At 47.5% G+C, this 18,530-nt stretch overlaps 1 pseudogene; it reads left to right on the forward strand.

Moving 5' to 3' along the window:
- The first annotated feature begins 15,482 nt into the window (after positions 1 to 15,482).
- LOC123441908 lies at positions 15,483 to 16,430 on the forward strand (annotated as a pseudogene).
- The last annotated feature ends 2,100 nt before the right edge of the window (positions 16,431 to 18,530 follow it).

Consider the following 18,530-nt stretch of genomic DNA (forward strand, 5'->3'; position numbering starts at 1 on the left):
TCACACGGGAGGCAGCGGTATAACACAATCAAACCGTCAATTTTCTAAGGGTACAATGGACAGAAAAATTAAAAACGTTGTGTTTTCTTTTTATCACATGCCTAAGCTGTTAGCCCACTTAGACTAGATTGATTTCTCCCTGCCGCGGCTCCCTGCTCCTTCTCCGCCGTCGTCGTCGCCGCCGCCACTCTCCCACCCTCAAGCCCTGCCCTCCTGGACCTCTGCGGCCGCTGCTCCTTCTCCGCCGCCACCGCCGCTCTCCCACCGTAGTCGCATCGTTCTCCCTGTCGCCGCCGCTGCCGCCGCCACTCGACGTAGCTGGCCCCGACCTCGTGGACCTCCGCGGCGAGTCCGATATCTCAACCTGGTAAGGACTTCTCTTGTGGCGGCCGCTCTCCCACTCTCTAGCCCTCCATAGACAAGCGCCCGCCGAGGTGCGTACGACGGGCGGCGCCGTCTACTCCCCTGTCCCTCGTCCGCAATGCTATTTTTGCCTGGTCCAGTGTATGAATTTTCTTGGTATTTGAAGTTTATTAGGACCTGGAGTAGTTTGACAAGGAATTGCTTCCGTTACCATTCATAATTTCGTGACAACACCTACTGAATTCTACTGCTACTGCTCTGAAAGAAAGTCTGAACAAAAGGAAAAAAAATAATAGTATTGGTTTTGTTCTCCTGTGCGACGTCTTTCCTGGGAATTGGAAGCAGTGCGACATCTTTTGATGAAATAGCTCTCGTGCGACGGTTTGCAGGGAGAAAATAGCTCACGGCCACACATGCGATAAAACCTTAGTCAACTAGTCCAATTTGCGTTAAGTCATGTCTTACCTAATTTGGGCCCAAATTAATTAGCACCGCATCTCGTGAAACTGCCCGACTAGAACTGTCCGAAACTGCCCGACATCTTCAGCTCCGGCGGCGGCTACGGCGGAGGAGCCCTCTTTCTCGACGGCGGCGGCGGCCATGGTGGTGAGTGAATTCGATACTCTAGTCCCAATCCCCTCCGCCTTGTAGATCTGAGCTCCCTGTTTTGCTTGGTGAAATCGATAGAAGGTGAGAGGGGGCGGCGCGGTGAGAGGAGCCCGTGGTCAGGTCGAGAAGGAGCCGCCAGATTCAGCTTCGAACAGGTAATGCGCCTCCCTTCCGCCCATTTGTGAGTGCGATTGAAGGCAATCTTTGCTCTGTCTCACGCTGCCCGCCCGCCCGCCTATAACAGAGGGAATGCTGCTGAAACATTTGAATTTGCAATCAATTTCTTTCCATCGACGGCAAAATTAGTTGATGGTAGCATTGAGAACATCCAGAGAGACACATTTGTGAAATGGGAGGTTGATTGTGCAGAAATTGATCCCAATGAGATACAGTCGATGGAAGTGAAGGCAGTGAGGAAATTGGTGGAGAAAATTGGAGAAACTATGCTTTGGGGTCGAGAGCAAGAGGTTTCACTATTGCGGTATGATGATTTCAAAGGAGAGTATGTCAGAATTGAAGATGCTGAAGATATTGTTGTTGAAATCGATAGGCAAGAGGGCTGGGCAAGCCTCAGGGCTGAATTTTTTGCTGAGCTCGTTGATCTGAATATTGACTCGAAGATAGGTTATGTGCCGTCACACTTGGCTATGCAGAAGGCAGATGATGATTGGGCTTCGCAGAGTCATATCGTTCCCATTATTACGGATCTAACAGTAATAGCCGATGGGGCTAATGCACATGCAGAAGAGGGAAATGTTAATGTTGTTGATTGGAATGCAGTTGAGTTGGAGGAGCCTACTGATTTGGTCATTGCACCAATTGCTGACACTGAGATGGCCAAACTATTTGGCATTCCAGTCGATGACAGAGATGAGGAGGAGAGGGATGAAGCTAATACAAGTGATAATGATGACAGAGAATTGAGTGATGTAGATGAACAGTTGATGAAAGATGATGCAGATGATGTAGATGATGCACATGATGAAGAGCTAGTGCATGTGTATGACAAGGAAAACCCTGTCATTCGAGTGGGGAAGTTGTGGCCAAACATGGATGAGTTCAGATTGTCTTTCAAGACTTATGCAGTCAGACATCAGTTTGATGCCAAGACAGTTTGGACTGATAGAAAGAAGTTTTATGCTAAGTGCAGAGGTTTTGATGGTAGTGGTAGGAGGGCTTGCAAGTGGTACATATCTGCTAGACTGCAGCCTGATGGAAGTACTTTCAGGGTTAACCAAATCCCTAATAAACATACTTGTCTCACAAGTTCACAGAAAAAATCAAGCATGACATCACAGATTTGGGTTGCAGAAAAGATAACTCCAATTTTGGCCAAAACACCCAACACTACTGCAAAAGACTCCAAGTAGACTTGGAAAAGTTGTACCCCATTAAACTGCATTATACCACAGTATGGAAGGCTAAACAAAGGGCAATGAAGAATTTGTATGGTGATTGGGCAAACACATTTAGGCTGCTTTTCAATTTCAAAGCAGAGGTGGAGAAAAGGTCACCTGGCAGTGTTGTCGAGATAGATACTGAGGTATCAGAGGATGGCAAGGTTTATTTCTCCAAATTTTTTATGGCTTTAAAGCCTTGCATCGATGGCTTCAAAGCAGGATGTCGTCCATATTTGAGCATAGACTCATCATTTTTGACAGGCAAGTGGAATGGTCAGTTGGCAACATGTAATGCTCTAGATGGACATAACTGGATGTTTCTAGTTGCTATTGGCTTGTTTCAGTCAGAGACAGAGGCTTCATGGACATGGTTCATGATGGAGTTGAAAAGATGCTTAGGGCCAGTGTCACCTTTGGCAATACACACAGATGCATGCAAAGGTCTGAAAAATGCAGTTAAAATGTGTTCCCACATGCTGAGCAAAGGGAGTGCTTCGGCCATTTGTGGATGAATTTGATCAAAAAATTCAGAGGAGATGAATTTGGGAGAATGTGGCCAGCAGCAAGATCTTACACTAAACACACACATTCATATCATCTTAGTAAGGTAATGGCAACATGTGAGGAGTTTGGTACATGGTTGAACACCTATCATTCTTTATTATGGTACATGTCAGGATTCAACACTGCCATCAAGTGTGACCATATCAACAACAATTTGGCAGAAAGTTTCAACAACAAGGTGAAGCAGCTAAGAGATTTGCCTGTGCATGACATGGTTGATCAAATCAGGATCATGCTCATGCGGCTGTGGGAATTGAGAAAAAAGATTGCTGATTGTGTGCAAGATGATAAACTTCCAGCAGTGGTGCAACAGGTGGTCAACAGAAGAGAGGTCTTACACATTTGTCTGTTGAAAAATCATCACTGTGGGGTGCTGAAGTTAGAGATAACAAGACTGGAAGGAGGCATGTTGTTAACACTGAATTGCATGATTGCAGTTGCCTCGAATGGCAGGCCACTGGTAAACCATGTGATCATGCCATTCTATTCTTAGCCGGCCAACCAAAGATAAATATGCATCCATATCTGCATGAGTATTATTCGGTAGCAAAATTCAGAGCTGCATATGCAACTCCAATTCCACCTCTTACAGATCAGGAACAGTGGCCAGAAGTGCCGCTTGAATATTCCATGTGTCCTCCTCTAACAAAAAGAAAGGCAGACATACCTAAACAGAGTAGATTCAAAGCATGGTTTGAAAAAGGTGGGAGTAGTAAGAAGGGCAAGAAGGACAAGAAAGATGCAAAGCCAAAAAGGGCTCAAAAGGGTAACAAAAACAGATGCAAGAGGTGCCAAATACTTGGGCACAAAGAGGGATCCAGACTATGCATTTTCTCTCCTCCTAATCCGAGAAAGTATGTGCTTGTTTATTTGTGTTTGTTCATATTCTAATTTTGTTTAAATTATAAATATGTGGCATGCTTTGTTGTTTTCGGGAGGAAGCTTCCAAGTCAGCCTATTGTTGTTGAACAGTGTTGGCCAACAAAAAGAGCAAGAGTGAGTGGCAGCAGAAGGCAAACAAGTCAGTGGATGGAACAGTTTGGTGCTGCAAGTGACGAAATTGAAGTTGTGCACACTGTCGAAACTGAAGCTGTGCACACTGTCGAAACTGAAGTTGTGCACACTGTCGAAACTGAAACTGAAGCTGTGCACACTGTCGAAACTGTCGAAACTGAAGCTGCTATCGAGTTTCATGAGGCGATAGCATCGAGTCCAGTGAAGAAAACCAAGATGATCAGTGAACTTGTGTGTGCAGTACAACCAAAAACAAGAAATGCCAAGGCGAAGAAGGGTACACGGCGTGGTCGGAAGAGATAGAACTGTGGACCATTTGAAATTTATGGCATGTAATAAAATTTGTTGGGCACTATGTACCCACATGTTTCCATCAAAACTTGTTTGATTATTATTGTTTTCAAACTGAATTTCAAATTTGATGAAAAATAAAAATTTTGGTTTAAATTCAAATTTGGAGTAAGTTAAACTTTTGACTCGGGTATGATGTTTCAATGCTACCACAACAACTCAAATATGGTTGTTATGTCATCATTCTGAGCTCTTTTGTTAAGTTAGAGCCATAGTCATGCAAAATGTGTGACAAACGACCTCATAAGGTAGGGTAAACACCATCTTCTTAAAGGCATTTTCCTGCAAATGTATATAAACCATGTTTATATATATTTTTGGTTGCTATACAACATAATACGACTATGGGCACAAGTTTTGATTTTTATTTTATTTTTTTGAATTATTTGTGCTCATTTGAAAAATAGTCAACTTTTTCACAAAAACATTGACCGACTCAAAATCAAAGTTTATATTTTTGTTTGCTAAGTATGTGATGTAAAATGACAATGTGTGCTGGTTTTATATATTTTTGATTTTTTGAATTAATTATGTTCAACCCTAGCTCATTTCGTCGATATCGTGAACGTGTGAATTTTGGTTTTAAACTTTGCATATAAGAAGTTTCCATTTTTTTTATAGCAACTCAGTTGAATAAGTACACAATGTGCGCTGGTTTTGTATTTTTTGAATTTTTTTTGAATTACTTATGCTCTACCCTAGATCATTCCATCAATAACATGAATTGTGTGAATCTTTTTCATTAAAACATGGATATAACATGAATCAATTTTTTTATAGCAACGTAGTTGCATCAGTAGACAGTGGGAGAAAGTTTCATATTTTTTTGAACTTTTTTGAATTTTTTGTGCTCAACCCTAGCTCACTGCAACCCTAAACCCCGAAAACCTCATCCTAAACCCCTCCATAGTACATTGTACATTGTAACAAAATCCCATCTTCTTGAAGGCATTTTCCTGCAATTGTATATAAACCATGTTTATATATATTTTTGGTTGCTATGCAACATAATACGACTATGGGCACAAGTTTTGATTTTTTTTTGAATTATTTGTGCTCATTTAAAAAATAGTCAACTTTTTCACAAAAACGTTGACCGACTCAAAATCAAAGTTTATATTTTTGTTTGCTAAGTATGTGATGTAAAATGACAACGTGTGCTGGTTTTATATTTTTTTGATTTTTTTGAATTAATTATGTTCAACCCTAGCTCATTTCGTCGATATCGTGAACGTGTGAATTTTGGTTTTAAACTTTACATATAACAAGTTTCCATTTTTTTATAGCAACTCAGTTGAATAAGTACACAATGTGCGCTGGTTTTGTATTTTTTGATTTTTTTTGAATTACTTATGCTCTACCCTAGATCATTCCATCAATAACATGAATTGTGTGAATATTTTTCATTGAAACATGGATATAACATGAATCAATTTTTTTATAGCAACGTAGTTGCATCAGTAGACAGTGGGAGAAAGTTTCATATTTTTTTGAACTTTTTTGAATTTTTTGTGCTCAACCCTAGCGTACTGCAACCCTAAACCCCATAACCTCGGAAACCCCGTCCGAAACCCCGCCATGTTTTTAGCCGTCGATCATTGCTGAGTGAGCGGTTGGATCTGACGTCGATCCGTGTTTGTGATCCGCGTGTGCTGATTGGCTGGCAAGCGGGGGTTTGGATCAAGGGCCCGAGTGAGGCCCTGTCCGTTGGATCCAGTCAGTTCGGTGAAGATCCGACGATTGGAAATGAATCGGTGCATGGATGTGGCGTACACGCCTCTGACTTCGTGTGCTTCTTTGTTGCATGACATGCGTCGGTTTTTCTGCATGCATGCACGCGTCGCATCAGAGCCATTAGCAGCGCATCGAGGACCGCAGTCTGAATGGGATCTGAATATGAGGGGTGTGCTCGACGCGGTGCACCGACGAAAGTCTGAACGGCGGGCGTGCTCGACGCAGTGTGTGAATCGGCGACGCACCCTTTGATCCAATAGGCAAACGCAAATGGGCAGCATCCATTAATTGCGGCAACTGAATCAACGAAGCGACGCAGCCCAAAACCTGCTATTTAACCCTCCTCTGCCCCGTGCACATCTAACCTTCATCTTCCTACTTGCCCTCCTTCTCCCCAGCCCCCCCTCGCATCACATCCAAGCAACCGCAAGCCCCGGCATGGAGTTCCACGGCCCGACGTTCCAAGCGCCCGGCACCAGGCCGGAAAGGATGTACCCCGCTGGGGTCGTCGTGGAGAACCAGCTCCGGGTCTGGGCATGTCGCGCTGGCGGGGTGAACGGGAGTTCGCGGGGCTCTTCCTTCGCGCCCTGTATCGCCACCTCCCTGTGGGAACTCCCCAGATGTTCACCATCGACGAGTCTCGCATGGGAGGAACTGGCATGATCGTGCGCTTCCGCAACCCCTACGACGCGTATCACCTCCTCGACCGTGTCTGGTTTGGGGGGTGCGAGTTCATCTGCTTCACCACCTACAACATCTTCACCGACCTCGACAGCATCTGGCCCAACGAGTACGCCATGCACACCCTCCCCTACAACCTGCCGGCCGACGACGATGACGAGTGAGGGCGCCCGAGGAGTGAAGACGCGCGCCCATCGCCCCTCCATGTCGGGTTTATCGTAGTTTCTTTCTTATCTATCGTATCTGTAATGTTAAACACTATCGTATCTGTAAGTTTATTGTAATCGCCCGTACTGTTGTGCCCTATGTACTGTTGTGCTAGTTTATGTGATGCCCGTGTTTATCTTATCTATGTTGTGCACATCTATGTGTTTATCTGTCAGTTTATCTATTTATCAGTGACGCAGTGCACCAGGTATTTGATCCTTTCTTGTCACCATTCATGGTTCTGTTCTACATTATGATTAAAGGAACTAATCTCTCTTTAAGCTCTCGTTTGGTTGACCCAGGAACAGCAAGGTAGCAATGGAGGGGGGGCCAATGGAGCGCAGCCGCAACGACCAAGGGGCGGGCCAGAAAAGAAGCAGCCAGAAGACGTTCCTTTCCTCGTGTGGATCTGTTCCAGCCGGGCCCGTTCCAGCCACTGTTCCACGCATCACAGGCGATTCTGCAGCGAGTAAGGGGCAGAAAAGGAGCAGTCAGAGGGCGCCCGCAGTCAGAAGACGTGTCCGACGTTCCTCACGTGTAGTACTAGCTCTGTAGATTTTACACTTGTATCTTGCAGGCCGCTTAGGCCATGTTTGTAAATAATACATATCAGATTAGATGTTTAACCCTGTTAAGACAAATGAACTTGGATTGTTGTATATAATCCGTCGTTTTTATTTCCTATTGAAAATCATACATGACCAGTCAAATAATTTTGGGCCTGTGTTATTCCTATTGAAATCAGTAGTAGCTTTTGTAAATTACACCTTTGGGCCTGGTTATTTCTCAACTTCAGCGTCATGGCCCAACATCTATTCGCGAGCCCACGAATAATTTTTTTGTACTGAAACTGAACTTTGTTTGGTCTCGCACTCGGCAGCCCAATTTTGTTTTTTTTACTACAAACTGAATTTGGGTGTGTACTCTGTTAACTGAAGAACAAAAAACAGATGAAACACAACATGAAAACTGAATAATTTGTGTTCCAAACTGCTGATTCATTTAAGATACATGAACTTGTCATGGCGCACAGATCACATCATCTACACTGGACAGACCTAAATGCCCCCTCTAATGACGATGAATAGCAAGTAAAACATAAACAGAGCGATGACACAACAATAAAAAAACACTGCCATGATATTTGCTTGCTTCTGCAAATCGATCATCTCCCTTTAATTTTTCTTTATCTTCTTCAGTTCATCGGTCAGTTCAGACTCCAAGTACCTTGCCATCGGCACAACTCTGCCCGCCCCTTTGTCCGAGCTCCCCCAATTCTCCATCTGCGGCACCCCGCCCAAATTGAGCTTCCAGGTTGCGGCCACGCTAGAATCAATGTAGCCCTCAAATTTAATCCTCTGAACATATTCATCAATCCACTCGAAATGTGTGCATTTCTTCAGGATCTGCAAACCACAAAATGAACCCTAAATCTCAAATTCGAGGAGAAAAAACAAAATATGGAGAAATCAAAGCAAACAACAGCGAAAGAACGGGCTTAGAACCGAGATCTAACCTTGCCATCCCTTCCTGCCATTGGTTTGCTCAAGCATTTCACAAACTCCCGCCCAAGATTGCCATTCTCATCCGTCTTAGTCACCAACCGTTTGAGAGGCTCTGGGCGTGGGCAGTTAGGGCACCTTGTGAGCATCACTGGACCATACTGACGCCAGTTTGATTGCGTGGCGGAGGAGGTGGACATCTGCACTAGGTCGTCGGAGACCCGAGGAAGAAGAAGAATGGGGAAAGGGGAAAGCAATGGGCGGCGGCGGACGGACGGGCACGGGCGGAATCGCTTCTAGCCGCGACAAGGTAGCTCCCGCGCTTACTGGACAAGTGGTGGGTCCTGTGCTTACGTGGATACGTTGTGGCTCCAACCCATAACAACTAATGAGGATATCGGTTCAGCTTAAGGCCCATGTCGCACAAGAGCTATTTACTCGCTCAAAAGTGTCGCTGCCAAGCCATTCTGTCGAACAACGTCTCATTCCATCCAATTCCCAGGAAAGACGTCGCACAGGAGCTATTGGCCCGCTTGGGTGCCCCCAAATTAGAGCTTTTTTACAGTACCCTATACTGCTCACACGGGAGGCAGCGGTATAACACAATCAAACCGTCAATTTTCTAAGGGTACGATGGGCAGAAAAATTAAAAACGTTGTGTTTTCTTTTTATCACAGGCCTAAGCTGTTAGCCCACTTAGACTAGATTGATTTCTCCCTGCCGCGGCTCCCTGCTCCTTCTCCGCCGTCGCCGCCGCTCTCCCACCCTCAAGCCCTGCCCTCGTGGACCTCTGCGGCCGTTGCTCCTTCTCCCTGCCGCCACGGCTGCCGCTCTCGCACAGTAGTCGCATCGTTCTCCCTATCGCCGCCGCCGCCACTCGACGTAGCTGGCCCCGACCTCGTGGACCTCCGCGGCGAGTCCGATATCTCAACCTGGTAAGGACTTCTCTTGGGGCGGCCGCTCTCCCACTCTCTAGCCCTCCATAGACAAGCGCCCGCCGAGGTGCGTACGACGGGCGCCGCCGTCTACTCCCCTGTCCCTCGTCCGCAATGCTATTTTTGCCTAGTCCAGTATATGAATTTTCTTGGTATTTGAAGTTTATTAGGACCTGGAGTAGTTTGACAGGGAATTGCTTCCGTTACCATTCATAATTTCGTGACAACACCTACTGAATTCTACTACTACTGCTATGAAAGAAAGTCTGAACAAAAGGAAAAAAAATAATAGTATTGGTTTTGTTCTCTCCTGGCTCCTTCCGAGCAGAAATGGAAGATGATTAAAAGTAACTATGAGCTGAGGCTTGCAGTGTTATGATCGTTGTCTGCTTTTCAGGCGTCAATGCGCCGACATCGCAGTCCCTGCTGAATTACATCCTCCTCGCCCTTGTCTATGGAGGGATTATGATAAAATAAAGAGGCATAGAGCGTTGATTGATCCAGAAATTACCTGATGGTTGACCAATGAAATCCTGCAGTACAATCTGTACTTTTCCATGTGCGAACAATGTTGGGTACCACTCCAAGCATTTTCACCTTAGCATCCTGCAAGCAGAAATAGTGCGGATCAATATGGCCAGTACAATAGAAAATAACTGGGATAATAAAATACACATATTGCTTTTCGACACTCTTTTACTTAAGAGAATTATCTGCTACTCCCTCTGTTCAGAAATAGGTGACATGGTTTTAGTTCAAATTTGAACTTTGAACTCAAACCATGTCATCTATTTTCGACCGGAGCGAGTATGAAACTATCTTTACCTGTACAAATTTTGCAAAACCTGAACTATTCGGGGAACCATTATACAGCGCCATGGATGCTCCATTCAATAGTGAGGCATGTAGTTGGCGATCTTTTCTTTTATGCATATTCCTACTAGTTTGACCTTTGGACAAATCTGCGGATAGTACTAAATTGTTTATGCTTAAATCACTCTTCTATGGTGCTGCTTCTGTTGGTGCAAATCAGGAAGTGCTTACTGGAGTATATGTAATGTTTCAGTTTGATTATGTACACAAACACTGTTACTGATACGTGTTTTAGTTTCACGAGTGGAATTCAAATAACTCAGATTTGGTTCTTTTTTAATTGCAGGGCTTGACATGGAATATGGGAGTGCCACCCTCGAGAACATTGCAGAATATGGCATGGTGATCAGTCAAATTTTTGGCAGCGAAGAAGAAGGTTACAATTACTATAATGCATATGCTCGGTCAAAGGGTTTTGGTGTTAAGAAGGAAGAACTGACGAGGAAGGTGGGCACGAACATAGCTTTTCGTCGCCTCTATGTCTGTTGTAAAGAAGGATATCGGGCGAGGAAGCACTTCGAAAAAACTGAACGAGTGCGAACTCCTAGGCCGCTGTCACGTTGTGGATGTGGCGCCCGGATGGAGATCGAGCTTCGTATGGATAATGGTGAATGGTTTGTAAAAGATTTTGTGGACGAACATAACCATCCACTCGTTAAGCCTGACCAGACAGCTTTCATAAGATCACATCGCGGACTGAGTGATGTGCAAAAGGCTGATGTCATTGAGTATGGAATTGGTGGCCTTCAGACACATCAAATAATGGAAGTAATGGAGAAGGATAGTAGTGGTTACAGCAAGGTAGGCTTTATTTCTCGGGACCTGTATAATTTTGTTGCCAAGTACAAGAAGGAAAGGATAGAAGGCCGTGATGCCGAATTTGTACTCCGTTATATGGCAGCCCGAAAAGACACAAATGGCGAATTTTTTTCCAAGTACACCACTGATAGTGAAGGGCATCTGCTGAACATCTTTTGGGCAGACGCACAGTCTCGGATTGACTATGATGCCTTTGATGGCGTCGTGATCTTTGATAGCACTTACCGTGTGAACAAATACAACCTGCCATTTGTCCCCTTCATAGGAGTGAATCACCATCGCAGCACAACCGTGTTTGGCTTCGGTATTGTCTCGGATGAGACCGAGGCATCTTTTGTGTGGTTGCTTGAAGCATTTTTGGAGTCAAGGAAGCAGAAACATCCTAGATCAGTAATCACCGATGGTGACCATGCGATGGCGAAGGCAATAGCGGCGGTTTTGCCAAACACAGATCATCAGTTGGGCAGTTGGCACATCGAGCAAAACATGATACGAAACCTACGGAAGCAAAAGCTCAAGGACTTTAGGAAATTTGTTTATCACATCTAGGATGTCGATGAGTTTGAGAAACGTTGGGTTGAGTTTATGGTGGATTATGATATCTCTGAAAAAGATGCTTGGATTATGAGGATGTACGAGCTGAGGAAGAAGTGGTCTAGGGCCTATACGAAAGGTAGATATTTCCTTGGCATGCAGAGCAATCGGCGTAGCGAAAGCCTAAACTCTAGGCTTCATAAGAATCTGGATAGGAGAATGTCACTTGTTGATTTGCTAGAGCACTAGGATCACTGTTTATCGCATATCCGCAAGAATGAGGCCCACTACCATTAGACTTTGGAGCACCAAGATTTAAACACTTCTAAACTTAATGGGTCAATTACTGATTGCCTAGTCAGCGAGTCCAGCACAAGCATGGCAGGTCTTAGTATCACTAATCTAAGCTTAAGAAACAACAACCTCTCGGGTGCATTTCCTTTGCTGCTGCAGAAATGTACACGACTTAAACAATAATCAGTTCTCTGGGACTTTAGCAGCATGGATTAGGGAGAAGCTACTTACATGGAAATCAAGACGCCATGAATGTTGGCGTCGACTGGAATCCTACAGGGTAGGCAGGGCGGCCAGCCATCGTGGCCTCCTCTGCCAAAAACGACCAGCCTACGTAGTGGACGAGCAGTAGACGTCGGTTCCAAGGCCGAGCAGTAGACACCAGCGTTAATCCTTCGTGTTAATCTAGAAATAAAATTCATGTCAGTAACAATCATGTGAATTCTGCAGGTACCTACATGAAACATGTTCGCCATCTATGGTCCACAAGAATTTTAAGTCATCAAACGTTTTACTGGATAGTGAGCTGAACCCCCACCTTTCAGATTTTGGGTATGGAGATTTTATTCCAAACCAGGAATTCCAGGTAATGTCATGCACAATATCCTCAGTCTTCCTGACAATCTGCAGGAATATCACATAATTTAAGATTAACATCATCAAAGGAAAATGTTGGAATTATTTGTCATTTTGCAGCCGAAAATGCTGCATATTACTATTTTATTTATGCTATTATATCCAAAATTAAATATTCAAATAGCACGACGTCAATTTAATCAAGGATAATTTTAGTGAATCAAGCATGAGTTGCTGTTCAAGTAACATAATAAAGTTAGCTAGGATCGTATAACTATTACTTCTTGTTTGTTGGATGCAAGGCTAGATAGTATCGGATCAAACAAGTGAGATGATACTGAGTTTGGTGTTCTGCACATTTCACAATGCAAATGCTAATGACCATAATTTAGGAGCAAACATTTATATCAACAATTACTTACTTGCGTAGCATCAATTCCAGGAATCAGAAGAAAACTCAGGATATAGGGCACCTAAGGTAGCCATGTCTGGCCAATACTCACTGAAGAGCGATGTATATAGCTTCGGAGTCATCATGTTAGAGCTCCTGACTGGCCGCAAACCATTTGACAGGTACGCATCACAATCAAATACTACTGCACAATCCATCATCTCTTCCTGAAACTGTTTCTGAACTCCCCCAACCCCAGGAATATTCAGGCAACACCCTGCAAACAGTGATAACAACATGTAGTCCTCTGAAGTCTACTGAACTTCCAGTTACTGTCTGAAATGAATCAATGCAGGTCCCGGCCACGATCCAAGCAGTCGCTCGTCCGATGGGATGGTGCTGAAATGAATCATTGCAACTACTGTGACAGCAGCCTCGCCCACGACCCCTAGTGCGGCGACTGCCTCGCTTGCGACCCCGTCCTCACCGCCGTAGGCAGCGCTTTCCGCGCGGTCGATGGCGCGAGGGTCTTCCCCGCCGCCTTAGCAGGCCTCGACCTCGAGTTCCTCGGCCCCTGCTCCGCCTCCGCCACCGCGGCGACGGGCGCCTTCTCCTGGGGTCACCTCGGCCAGGGTCACCTTGGAGCGCTTGTTGGACAAGGGGGCCAGCCCGGCCAGGGTCACCTTGGAGCGCTTGTTGAGAGAGGCGGAGGACGGGTGCTGCAGCGGCGACGACGACACGCGCTTCCCGTCGCCCATTCCCTGTCCGCTGCCGTCCGCGGAACTACGACGAGTGTCCACCATGCGCTCTTTCTCTTTTCGGAAGGACTCCGCGGCGCCCGCGGCCGGCGCCGCTCCCCGCAGCGCGGCGACGAGGAGGAGGAGCGGGAGTAGGAGGGGTAGGTGCCGGCGGCGACGAGGCGAAGGAGCCATGGGTCCCTATCTGTGCGGCGGAGGGAGGGCAACACACGCCGGTGGTGGCCGAAACCCTAGTGAGCGCACGACTCCGGGACGCCCGCGGCCGGCGCCGCTCCCCGCAGCGTGGCGACGACGACGAGGAGCGGGAGCAGGAGGGGGAGGTGCGGGCGGCTACGATGAGTAGGGGGCGGAAGGGCAACGCACAACGGCGGCGGCCGGAACCCTAGCGAGTGTGAGCGTGGTGGGGAACGAACTGGGAGGGACAGGATGGGGTGGAATGGGCCAAACTGGCCTTCGCGGCCTCGCGGGCGGCTGTTTTTTTTTCTTTCCAAAATGCCCTCGCCACGTCTATGCTGGAGGACTCGAGCCGCGCAGTGCACGCTATACCGTTCACGACATCTCTCGAACTGGGCAGTATAACTCACTCGTCACCGTTCGTTAAGTAAGATTTGACGGCTGATATTTCATCCAGGGTACCGTAAAAGAGCTCCCAAATTAATCTCTTCCTGCGAGAGCAATGCCATTCGGCACATCGGTCTTAGTACTACTCCCTCCGTACCTAAATATAAGTCTTTTAAGACATTTCACTAGGTGTCTACATACGGAGCAAAATGAATGAATTTATATTCTAAAGTATGTCTATATACATCCGTATGTAGTCTATTAATGAAATCTCTAGAAAGACTTATATTTAGGAACGGGAGTAGCTAGTAAGTACTAGTAGCTCTACTGAATACTGGGTTAAAATAACTCATCCATCCTAGGCAACGGACGGACGGACGGACGGCTTCATTCCCTTCCTTTCCCGGCCGGGTTGCCTTCCTCTGGCAAGACCGCAAGAGAGAAAGGCAGCAGCAGAGCCGGGCTCGAAGCGGCCGATCGCTGCAGCTGGAAACTCAACCACCACCAGCTCTGGTGTGGATCCAGCCAGAGCCAGGTGCTTTGCTTTGCCAAGATCCGCAAAGAGGGCGGGCAACCGCAGCATATGCAGTTAGCAGAAACCTTTCTCCTTTCTCGTACCAGCTTTGGGTCGCCATCTGCATCATCAGCAGGCAGCAGGCAGCAGATTAAATGGCACGGCGCGCATGCTGCGAGCCTGCAGGTGTGTGTGTGGGATGGGCGCGTCCGTAAATTATGTGGTCCGCCCCCCTCTATGAATGCCACCTTAAACCACTCGATCGCAGGCATGTGCAGCGAGCCTGAATGTTCACGAGTCACGACCGCGCTTTTACTACCGGACTGGACCAGACAGAGCAAAGCGTGGCATGATGTTACATACAGGTTGACAGTCGAGTGGGAGTACGCGTCTCAATTGCAGTGATCATATTTTCTTCTTCTTCTAAAGCTTGTGTACCGTTTCATCTGTTACTACTAATTAGTACAGATGCCCGTGCGTTGCACCGGGCTAAAAAAAAATGCAAAATCTACATGTTTTATCATTATGCGGCATTAATTTTAATAAATGTTAATTATAATGTTAAATGTAAGACATCTATTTTTGGACGGAAGGAGTTTCTTTTAAAGTTTTAATTTATGTGGGATGAGTTACAACAGAAACAACAATGAGGGCAGTTCACCCATTTGCTTGTGACACCAATACGGCAGTAAACACAATAGCAAAGGAAAACATGACCCTATAGAGGTAAAGATAAAGATACACACGGCAGGAGCGCTGCCGTCGCAAACAGAGCGGGGGCTCGAGAAACAGAGCAGGCACCATGGATCCGCCGCAACCACCACACCACCACCACCACCGGCTCCACCTCCGCCTCGACCGCGGCCACCACCACCGCATCCACATCCACCTCTGCCACCACGCCACCCACCTTCTCCCCGCCGCCGCCCCATGTGCCCACCACCACCACCAGCACACATCGGTTCCTCCTCCCCACTCGCTGCCCTGCCCGCGACCGCGGCGGAAGGACCCCTCGCCGTGCTGCAGGGAGAGGCAGCGGGGACGCGGAGGAGCCGGCGCCGCGGGCGGAGCGAGGAGAGGAAGTTTACCTCGTCGGGCAGGAGGAAGAGTGGGGGGATGAGGAGGAGGAGCCGGTGTTCGTCCTGACAGAGGAGTGGGCCGAGTTCTTCGCCAAGGCCGACGCCAAGAGGAGGCTGGGTAAAAGTCGCCTTGTTCGCGGCAGGACTGCTCGGGTCCCAGTAGGGGTTCTTCTCCTCAAGGTGGGACGCGGCGGAGACGGGGTCCATGGTGGGGTGGGAGCTCGCGGTCCGAGCAGGCCAAGGCCGAGGGCGCGGGCGGCCAGGAGGGCGCCTCAAGGTGGGACGCGGCGGATACGGGGTCCATGGTGGGGTGGGAGCTCGCGGTCCGAGCAGGCCGAGGTCGAGGGCGCGGGCGGCCAGGAGGGCGCGCCGGCGAGGGGCGACGACGGGGAGGCGGTGAAGCGGGCGGTGGCGGAGAGCCCGGTGCTGGTGGTGGGGAGGCGCGGGTGCTGCCTCAGCCACGTGGTGAAGCGGCTGCTGCAGGGGCTCGGGGTGAACCCCGCCGTGCACGAGGTCGCCGACGAGGCCGAGCACGCCGCCGTGTTCACCGGGGACGAGGTCGTCGTCCCGAGGTCGTCATCGCGATGCCCGCGTTGTTCGTGGGCGCTCTGGCTCTGGCTCTGGCTCTGGGGTACTACTACGGACGGACGAGGGGGTTCACGCAAAAATGAAACGTTTTTTAACTCACGTAAGGACCGCGGGTTGAATAGCCGAAAATATAAGGACTTTTTTGCAAAACCGCCAGCGACGTACGGCAGAAGCGATCCGTGGTTTATTATTAGGGGAGATAAACAATCAAACATTTTCTTTTCTAAACACACCCCGTCTAATGTACACACAATAACACAAAGCAATTACAGCCTCAAACATTTTCTTTTCTAAACACACCCCGTCTAATGTATACATAATAACACAAAGCAATTACAACCTCATGATCAAATCCATTCGTTTAAATCTAACCGTTAACATAACAACTAACCTCATCGAAAGTACGTTTAGCAATTAGCCGAGGCGGACGAAAACTCTGCCTGTGCACCCACGCTCGTGCCCTTCTTCCACCCACGTCAGTACTAACCCTGTGCATCACGCTTGATCCGGTCATTCCCTCCCCCCACCTCCTGTCCCTCTCTCCCCATGGAGGGCCGCCGTTGCGTCGCCCATCTCACCCGCAGACCCGGCTCGCTGCCCTCCACTGGTTGCCACCACTCACATCTCACCTTGGTCACCGCCGGCCTCCCCATGCCTCAGCCCTCAACTCCCGACGCCATACGCTCTCCCTTCGCCAGATCGACACCGACCGTCTCCACCGGATCGACGCCGGCCCGACCAAATCGGGAGACACAGATCGAGAAGAGATAGAGAAGGGGGCGACTTCCTTTCTCCTCCACCTCCTCCTCGCTACAGACACGGACCACAGGGAAGAAGGCTTCAGGAGGGATCGCAAGAACTACAGATGGAGAGAAGAGAGAGGGGGGTCGAGGGAAGAAAGGCGGTAGCACAATCACCCCTCACAGGGCCGGCGGCGTCTGATCTGGGGCACGAGATCTATCCGATGTTGTTCGTCTCAAAGTCCCTCAGTTGTTGTTCATCTTGAAGCTCTTCAGTGCCGCGTCTCTTCTCCTTCTGCAGATCTCCAAGTCATGTCCATCTTCATCACCATTAGAGTAACATGCATGCTTTCTCGAGGAGATGTACAAAAGGATCACAAGAAGTGAAAATTGCCATGGAAATCGTTGATGCCATAGTTCTTCCTCTCCGGTGAGTACAATCGCGCTATACTCTATCGTAATGTTGTACTCTACGATTAGGCACAACAATCGTAGGGTCAATGTGTTGCCTATTTTGTTTGGGTGTTTTCTCACGTGTGGTACTGGATGGGATTCAGATGGGGTGCGATGGGGGCATTTTCTCCTGTAGGTGAACACTCTGATCTCTTTTTATTGGACCAGGCATGGCGGATTCTGCTCTTGCAATCGAGTTTCTTCTACCCTCCATTTGCTTTAGCTGGATCAGTGTGGTTCTAAACTTCGTATACATTTTTGGATTTGTGAGAAAAACAAGATGGTGGTTCGATTACGCCCCAGGTTGTACACCCACACACACCCACCAACTCGATAAGGTGGGCGGTGGCGAATTCAGTGGGTGAGTATTCTTTCCAATGTACGCGTGTGATCATCTTGGAGCCACAGTTAACTGGTCTAGATTAAACCTAAGAATGCAATTTTACTTTTGGTTCTGTGTGACATTTCAGCTGTATTGTTGATAGTCTGCACATTCATTCTGAATTATTAAGTTTTATTTCCGAGGGCATTTCTCCGTTAGAAAAATAAATTGGTTTTGCCTGCTATGATAAACACTAATTGCTACTTTCACATGGCGACTATGTGCACGAAGATGAACCCGGTGAAGTCAGGGTGGAAGAAGGGCATGAATGACACATTCCTAAAAGGAATGATCTGGTTTTCCGGTATATAATTATGTATTTTTAAAAGTTACTCGGGTGTAGCAGCATTTGCTTTGTAGTAGAATTTTCCTTTTAACTTCTCCTTGTTTTTCCGAGTTAACGCAATAGATGGCATGGACACATCAAAAAGGAAATAACAATACTTCCAATACCATGGTGGGTAGCAAAAGAGTTATACTGTGAGCCATCTTCAGCCAGGAGCCATTACATTGTTGCAGACGTCCTACTTGGTCAGGCCGGCGTCGGCCGAGCAGGATAAACCTCCTGTCCAGGCCAGTGGCATCAGCAAGGCGGACATTACAATGGT

Source organism: Hordeum vulgare, chromosome 3H, assembly GCF_904849725.1.
Source record: "Hordeum vulgare subsp. vulgare chromosome 3H, MorexV3_pseudomolecules_assembly, whole genome shotgun sequence".
In the NCBI taxonomy this organism is placed as follows: Eukaryota; Viridiplantae; Streptophyta; class Magnoliopsida; order Poales; family Poaceae; genus Hordeum; species Hordeum vulgare.